We start from the raw sequence: 8,709 nt of genomic DNA on the forward strand, positions 1-8,709 counted from the left end.
ATGAACGTTCTATTAAATAATAGTGTGCTCACATGAAGCTAAACTGGGAGGAGCGTTGACTCCCTGGTATGGGGCAGCCCTGTGTCTTTGCACAGATCTGATGGATGAGGGGCTGGTGAGAAGTGCTGCGGAAAGGGATCTGCGGGTTCTGGTTGGCGGCACATTGAATCTGAGCAGGCTCTCAGCCCCACCACATCTGGGGCCTCCAGCTCCTTGCAGTCCCCTCCAGTGCCCCTCCCATGAGCAGGATTTGTGTAAGGCACAACACCACGTTCAGGATGAACGCAGAAAAGCAGGAAACTCATCAGCCATGAGGACAACAGAAACCTTTGTGTCTGAGAACACTTCAAGTAACAGCCTCAGATGCTCACACTTGCCTTGTGTCTGCCAAAGTTTATTTGAGGCATCTCCTCACCAGAATAAAAACACTGCAGGCTGACTTGGTAGCTGTAACACAGTTACTGATGGGATCATTCCTCGGTTTTACCGCCAAGCAAAGTGTGTTTCACTCTCCAATGAAACGTCCATGGAAAGCTGAGAAGGGCTTCTGAAACAGTAGCTTCTGAAACAACCACCATCTGTGGCAACAGAATGAGAACACTCCCATACAAAGTCTACCTGGGTACACAGCAGATGGAATGAAAAAGAGAAATGAAAGACTTAAAGAGAATATTTAATTTCTTCATGCCTGGTAGGCCTAAAAATTACAAAGAAAAAGAAAAAGCAACCAACAACAAAAGCCCTCACCTTTTATCTCAAAAGTTTTAATCTATTTAATCTTTGTAGCCTGCCTGAATGCCACAGGAAATTTGGGTTTTTCAGTCATGGGGCCATTTACTCAGCACCCAGTCTAATGGCAGCAAGTGGGTGTCACTTGTCTCTAAGAGGGAAAGGGATCCTACTCCAAGAGCCAGAAGGGCTCACTAAGAGGGTTTTAAGCTAGGTTGGAATGGGACACCCGGGGCAGACCGACAAGTACCGAAAACGACACGAGGCGCTTTCTGGCTTTACTTTGATATTTTATTGTTCCGTTTTCTTTGCTTGTCGTCTTCGCCTGGTTCCTCGTCGCGCCTCTCTGCAGTCCTGACGGAGCACGTGGCACAGCCCTTCCCTCTTGGCGTCCGATGCATCTTCCTCTTCCCCCGGGCAACAGCTGCTTCTGTCGCTTCTGTGGCACCGCCTGGAGGCCGCAGGGAGCGCGGGGCCTTTCTCCGTCCTCCTGCTGTTGGCAGCGGCTCCTCAGAGCCCGCCGGTCCCGGCCCTGCCCTCTTGCTCGGGGCTCGCTCTGAGGCCGCACGGAGGTCGCTCGCGGCCGCCCGCCGCACTCCTCCCGTTGTCCTGGCGCAGCGGCTCGGGACGCCGGTGCTGGTGCCGGTCCTTCCCTTCTCCTCAGAGTTAGGGAAAGAAGAAGGGAGGGGTCTCGGGGCAGGAAGGGAAGGGGGGCAGGGAGCAGCAGCGGGGGCTCTCGGGCGGATGGTGGCTCCTCAACGCCCAGATGGAAAGCGAGAGCCCCTGGAGCGCCGTTCCTGGATGCGGCGACGTCGACGGGCGATCATGATCTTATAGTGGATCCCCAGCCGTGATGGAGATGGATCCACCTCCATTGGTTCTTCCTCAGGAGGCAGGTCCACCTCCATCGGCTCCATGTCGACGTCGGCATCATTGGAGTCAATCTCCATGGGCTCCGGCTTGCTGCTGCTCTCCTGCAGGCGACGCCTCTTCGCTGGAGGAGGATCCATCGTCCTCCTCCACAGCTGTCACCACACACGCGAAGGGAATTCAAAAGTTGCTCCTGTCAGAGGGCACTCTGGCTCTGAAGGCGCAGGTCGAAGACAGTTCTGGGCTCTGGGTCCCCGTATTTATAGGGGTCCAGGAGGGCGGTGGCTCGTGAGATCACAAAGCTGTGGCACAATGACCCCACAAATGTCCCATGACAACCAAACATCCCATTGGGTGGGGGGCGGGGCGACCGTGGCCCCAGCGTTGCCCTGGTGCCGCTCATGGGATTCCACAGGCCTCTGTGACATTTCATCCATGGCTCCAATAAAGATATGAACGTTCTATTAAATAATAGTGTGCTCACATGAAGCTAAACTGGGAGGAGCGTTGACTCCCTGGTATGGGGCAGCCCTGTGTCTTTGCACAGATCTGATGGATGAGGGGCTGGTGAGAAGTGCTGCGGAAAGGGATCTGCGGGTTCTGGTTGGCGGCACATTGAATCTGAGCAGGCTCTCAGCCCCACCACATCTGGGGCCTCCAGCTCCTTGCAGTCCCCTCCAGTGCCCCTCCCATGAGCAGGATTTGTGTAAGGCACAACACCACGTTCAGGATGAACGCAGAAAAGCAGGAAACTCATCAGCCATGAGGACAACAGAAACCTTTGTGTCTGAGAACACTTCAAGTAACAGCCTCAGATGCTCACACTTGCCTTGTGTCTGCCAAAGTTTATTTGAGGCATCTCCTCACCAGAATAAAAACACTGCAGGCTGACTTGGTAGCTGTAACACAGTTACTGATGGGATCATTCCTCGTTTTTACCGCCAAGCAAAGTGTGTTTCACTCTCCAATGAAACGTCCATGGAAAGCTGAGAAGGGCTTCTGAAACAGTAGCTTCTGAAACAACCACCATCTGTGGCAACAGAATGAGAACACTCCCATACAAAGTCTACCTGGGTACACAGCAGATGGAATGAAAAAGAGAAATGAAAGACTTAAAGAGAATATTTAATTTCTTCATGCCTGGTAGGCCTAAAAATTACAAAGAAAAAGAAAAAGCAACCAACAACAAAAGCCCTCACCTTTTATCTCAAAAGTTTTAATCTATTTAATCTTTGTAGCCTGCCTGAATGCCACAGGAAATTTGGGTTTTTCAGTCATGGGGCCATTTACTCAGCACCCAGTCTAATGGCAGCAAGTGGGTGTCACTTGTCTCTAAGAGGGAAAGGGATCCTACTCCAAGAGCCAGAAGGGCTCACTAAGAGGGTTTTAAGCTAGGTTGGAATGGGACACCCGGGGCAGACCGACAAGTACCGAAAACGACACGAGGCGCTTTCTGGCTTTACTTTGATATTTTATTGTTCCGTTTTCTTTGCTTGTCGTCTTCGCCTGGTTCCTCGTCGCGCCTCTCTGCAGTCCTGACGGAGCACGTGGCACAGCCCTTCCCTCTTGGCGTCCGATGCATCTTCCTCTTCCCCCGGGCAACAGCTGCTTCTGTCGCTTCTGTGGCACCGCCTGGAGGCCGCAGGGAGCGCGGGGCCTTTCTCCGTCCTCCTGCTGTTGGCAGCGGCTCCTCAGAGCCCGCCGGTCCCGGCCCTGCCCTCTTGCTCGGGGCTCGCTCTGAGGCCGCACGGAGGTCGCTCGCGGCCGCCCGCCGCACTCCTCCCGTTGTCCTGGCGCAGCGGCTCGGGACGCCGGTGCCGGTGCCGGTCCTTCCCTTCTCCTCAGAGTTAGGGAAAGAAGAAGGGAGGGGTCTCGGGGCAGGAAGGGAAGGGGGGCAGGGAGCAGCAGCGGGGGCTCTCGGGCGGATGGTGGCTCCTCAACGCCCAGATGGAAAGCGAGAGCCCCTGGAGCGCCGTTCCTGGATGCGGCGACGTCGACGGGCGATCATGATCTTATAGTGGATCCCCAGCCGTGATGGAGATGGATCCACCTCCATCGGTTCTTCCTCAGGAGGCAGGTCCACCTCCATCGGCTCACCGTCGACGTCGGCATCATTGGAGTCAATCTCCATGGGCTCCGGCTTGCTGCTGCTCTCCTGCAGGCGACGCCTCTTCGCTGGAGGAGGATCCATCGTCCTCCTCCACAGCTGTCACCACACACGCGAAGGGAATTCAAAAGTTGCTCCTGTCAGAGGGCACTCTGGCTCTGAAGGCGCAGGTCGAAGACGTACAGAGGTTCTGGGCTCTGGGTCCCCGTATTTATAGGGGTCCAGGAGGGCGGTGGCTCGTGAGATCACAAAGCTGTGGCACAATGACCCCACAAATGTCCCATGACAACCAAACATCCCATTGGGTGGGGGGCGGGGCGACCGTGGCCCCAGCGTTGCCCTGGTGCCGCTCATGGGATTCCACAGGCCTCTGTGACATTTCATCCATGGCTCCAATAAAGATATGAACGTTCTATTAAATAATAGTGTGCTCACATGAAGCTAAACTGGGAGGAGCGTTGACTCCCTGGTATGGGGCAGCCCTGTGTCTTTGCACAGATCTGATGGATGAGGGGCTGGTGAGAAGTGCTGCGGAAAGGGATCTGCGGGTTCTGGTTGGCGGCACATTGAATCTGAGCAGGCTCTCAGCCCCACCACATCTGGGGCCTCCAGCTCCTTGCAGTCCCCTCCAGTGCCCCTCCCATGAGCAGGATTTGTGTAAGGCACAACACCACGTTCAGGATGAACGCAGAAAAGCAGGAAACTCATCAGCCATGAGGACAACAGAAACCTTTGTGTCTGAGAACACTTCAAGTAACAGCCTCAGATGCTCACACTTGCCTTGTGTCTGCCAAAGTTTATTTGAGGCATCTCCTCACCAGAATAAAAACACTGCAGGCTGACTTGGTAGCTGTAACACAGTTACTGATGGGATCATTCCTCGGTTTTACCGCCAAGCAAAGTGTGTTTCACTCTCCAATGAAACGTCCATGGAAAGCTGAGAAGGGCTTCTGAAACAGTAGCTTCTGAAACAACCACCATCTGTGGCAACAGAATGAGAACACTCCCATACAAAGTCTACCTGGGTACACAGCAGATGGAATGAAAAAGAGAAATGAAAGACTTAAAGAGAATATTTAATTTCTTCATGCCTGGTAGGCCTAAAAATTACAAAGAAAAAGAAAAAGCAACCAACAACAAAAGCCCTCACCTTTTATCTCAAAAGTTTTAATCTATTTAATCTTTGTAGCCTGCCTGAATGCCACAGGAAATTTGGGTTTTTCAGTCATGGGGCCATTTACTCAGCACCCAGTCTAATGGCAGCAAGTGGGTGTCACTTGTCTCTAAGAGGGAAAGGGATCCTACTCCAAGAGCCAGAAGGGCTCACTAAGAGGGTTTTAAGCTAGGTTGGAATGGGACACCCGGGGCAGACCGACAAGTACCGAAAACGACACGAGGCGCTTTCTGGCTTTACTTTGATATTTTATTGTTCCGTTTTCTTTGCTTGTCGTCTTCGCCTGGTTCCTCGTCGCGCCTCTCTGCAGTCCTGACGGAGCACGTGGCACAGCCCTTCCCTCTTGGCGTCCGATGCATCTTCCTCTTCCCCCGGGCAACAGCTGCTTCTGTCGCTTCTGTGGCACCGCCTGGAGGCCGCAGGGAGCGCGGGGCCTTTCTCCGTCCTCCTGCTGTTGGCAGCGGCTCCTCAGAGCCCGCCGGTCCCGGCCCTGCCCTCTTGCTCGGGGCTCGCTCTGAGGCCGCACGGAGGTCGCTCGCGGCCGCCCGCCGCACTCCTCCCGTTGTCCTGGCGCAGCGGCTCGGGACGCCGGTGCCGGTGCCGGTCCTTCCCTTCTCCTCAGAGTTAGGGAAAGAAGAAGGGAGGGGTCTCGGGGCAGGAAGGGAAGGGGGGCAGGGAGCAGCAGCGGGGGCTCTCGGGCGGATGGTGGCTCCTCAACGCCCAGATGGAAAGCGAGAGCCCCTGGAGCGCCGTTCCTGGATGCGGCGACGTCGACGGGCGATCATGATCTTATAGTGGATCCCCAGCCGTGATGGAGATGGATCCACCTCCATCGGTTCTTCCTCAGGAGGCAGGTCCACCTCCATCGGCTCACCGTCGACGTCGGCATCATTGGAGTCAATCTCCATGGGCTCCGGCTTGCTGCTGCTCTCCTGCAGGCGACGCCTCTTCGCTGGAGGAGGATCCATCGTCCTCCTCCACAGCTGTCACCACACACGCGAAGGGAATTCAAAAGTTGCTCCTGTCAGAGGGCACTCTGGCTCTGAAGGCGCAGGTCGAAGACGTACAGAGGTTCTGGGCTCTGGGTCCCCGTATTTATAGGGGTCCAGGAGGGCGGTGGCTCGTGAGATCACAAAGCTGTGGCACAATGACCCCACAAATGTCCCATGACAACCAAACATCCCATTGGGTGGGGGGCGGGGCGACCGTGGCCCCAGCGTTGCCCTGGTGCCGCTCATGGGATTCCACAGGCCTCTGTGACATTTCATCCATGGCTCCAATAAAGATATGAACGTTCTATTAAATAATAGTGTGCTCACATGAAGCTAAACTGGGAGGAGCGTTGACTCCCTGGTATGGGGCAGCCCTGTGTCTTTGCACAGATCTGATGGATGAGGGGCTGGTGAGAAGTGCTGCGGAAAGGGATCTGCGGGTTCTGGTTGGCGGCACATTGAATCTGAGCAGGCTCTCAGCCCCACCACATCTGGGGCCTCCAGCTCCTTGCAGTCCCCTCCAGTGCCCCTCCCATGAGCAGGATTTGTGTAAGGCACAACACCACGTTCAGGATGAACGCAGAAAAGCAGGAAACTCATCAGCCATGAGGACAACAGAAACCTTTGTGTCTGAGAACACTTCAAGTAACAGCCTCAGATGCTCACACTTGCCTTGTGTCTGCCAAAGTTTATTTGAGGCATCTCCTCACCAGAATAAAAACACTGCAGGCTGACTTGGTAGCTGTAACACAGTTACTGATGGGATCATTCCTCGGTTTTACCGCCAAGCAAAGTGTGTTTCACTCTCCAATGAAACGTCCATGGAAAGCTGAGAAGGGCTTCTGAAACAGTAGCTTCTGAAACAACCACCATCTGTGGCAACAGAATGAGAACACTCCCATACAAAGTCTACCTGGGTACACAGCAGATGGAATGAAAAAGAGAAATGAAAGACTTAAAGAGAATATTTAATTTCTTCATGCCTGGTAGGCCTAAAAATTACAAAGAAAAAGAAAAAGCAACCAACAACAAAAGCCCTCACCTTTTATCTCAAAAGTTTTAATCTATTTAATCTTTGTAGCCTGCCTGAATGCCACAGGAAATTTGGGTTTTTCAGTCATGGGGCCATTTACTCAGCACCCAGTCTAATGGCAGCAAGTGGGTGTCACTTGTCTCTAAGAGGGAAAGGGATCCTACTCCAAGAGCCAGAAGGGCTCACTAAGAGGGTTTTAAGCTAGGTTGGAATGGGACACCCGGGGCAGACCGACAAGTACCGAAAACGACACGAGGCGCTTTCTGGCTTTACTTTGATATTTTATTGTTCCGTTTTCTTTGCTTGTCGTCTTCGCCTGGTTCCTCGTCGCGCCTCTCTGCAGTCCTGACGGAGCACGTGGCACAGCCCTTCCCTCTTGGCGTCCGATGCATCTTCCTCTTCCCCCGGGCAACAGCTGCTTCTGTCGCTTCTGTGGCACCGCCTGGAGGCCGCAGGGAGCGCGGGGCCTTTCTCCGTCCTCCTGCTGTTGGCAGCGGCTCCTCAGAGCCCGCCGGTCCCGGCCCTGCCCTCTTGCTCGGGGCTCGCTCTGAGGCCGCACGGAGGTCGCTCGCGGCCGCCCGCCGCACTCCTCCCGTTGTCCTGGCGCAGCGGCTCGGGACGCCGGTGCCGGTGCCGGTCCTTCCCTTCTCCTCAGAGTTAGGGAAAGAAGAAGGGAGGGGTCTCGGGGCAGGAAGGGAAGGGGGGCAGGGAGCAGCAGCGGGGGCTCTCGGGCGGATGGTGGCTCCTCAACGCCCAGATGGAAAGCGAGAGCCCCTGGAGCGCCGTTCCTGGATGCGGCGACGTCGACGGGCGATCATGATGTTATAATGGATCCCCAGCCGTGATGGAGATGGATCCACCTCCATCGGTTCTTCCTCAGGAGGCAGGTCCACCTCCATCGGCTCCACGTCGACGTCGGCATCATTGGAGTCAATCTCCATGGGCTCCGGCTTGCTGCTGCTCTCCTGCAGGCGACGCCTCTTCGCTGGAGGAGGATCCATCGTCCTCCTCCACAGCTCGCCACAGGTGAGACGGGAATTCGAAAGTCGCTCCTTCTGTCAGGACTCTGGCAGTCAAGGCGCAGGTCGAAGACGGACAGAGGTTCTGGGCTCTGGGTCCCCGTATTTATAGGGGTCCAGGAGGGCGGTGGCTCGTGAGATCACAAAGCTGTGGCACAATGACCCCACAAATGTCCCATGACAACCAAACATATCCGTTGGGTGGGGGGCGGCCGTGCCCCAGCGTTGCCCTTGTGCCGCTCGTTGGATTCCACAGGCCTCTGTTCTGAACCAGTAACATTTCATCCATGGCTCCAATAAAGACATGAAGGTTCTGTTAAATAACAGCGTGCTCACATGATGCTAAACTGGGAGGAGCGTTGACTCCCTGGGCTGTTACACACCTCCATCTCAAACTCACTGTATTTTGGCAAAAGGCGCTGAACTCAAATTCTAAAGTATTTCAACCATTTTAAGGAGTCCCGCTGTCTCACAAAAAAAAAAAACCAACCCTACTCCAGCAGATGCTCTGGGTCCAAATTACTGTTCAAAAGCCAGTGCAGACACCAAGTGCCCAACACCTGAAGTCACTCCATCCATGTAGAAAACTGCCTGGACATGGGCCTCAGCACCCTGCTTGGGGTGGCTCTCATGGAGCATGAGCTGGACACGATGGACCCAGAGGTCTTTTCCAACTTCAGCCATTCTGCAATTTCTGTTATTGTGTGAGTGTCTGAGTGGGATCAGTGGCCACAATTTTTTCTTCATTATCTTACATTTGTGATTATTTTAGTGTTGTAAGGAAG

Source organism: Coturnix japonica, chromosome 2 (genome assembly GCF_054131305.1).
Source record: "Coturnix japonica strain WE chromosome 2, WE-NBRP24, whole genome shotgun sequence".
Lineage (NCBI taxonomy): Eukaryota > Metazoa > Chordata > Aves > Galliformes > Phasianidae > Coturnix > Coturnix japonica.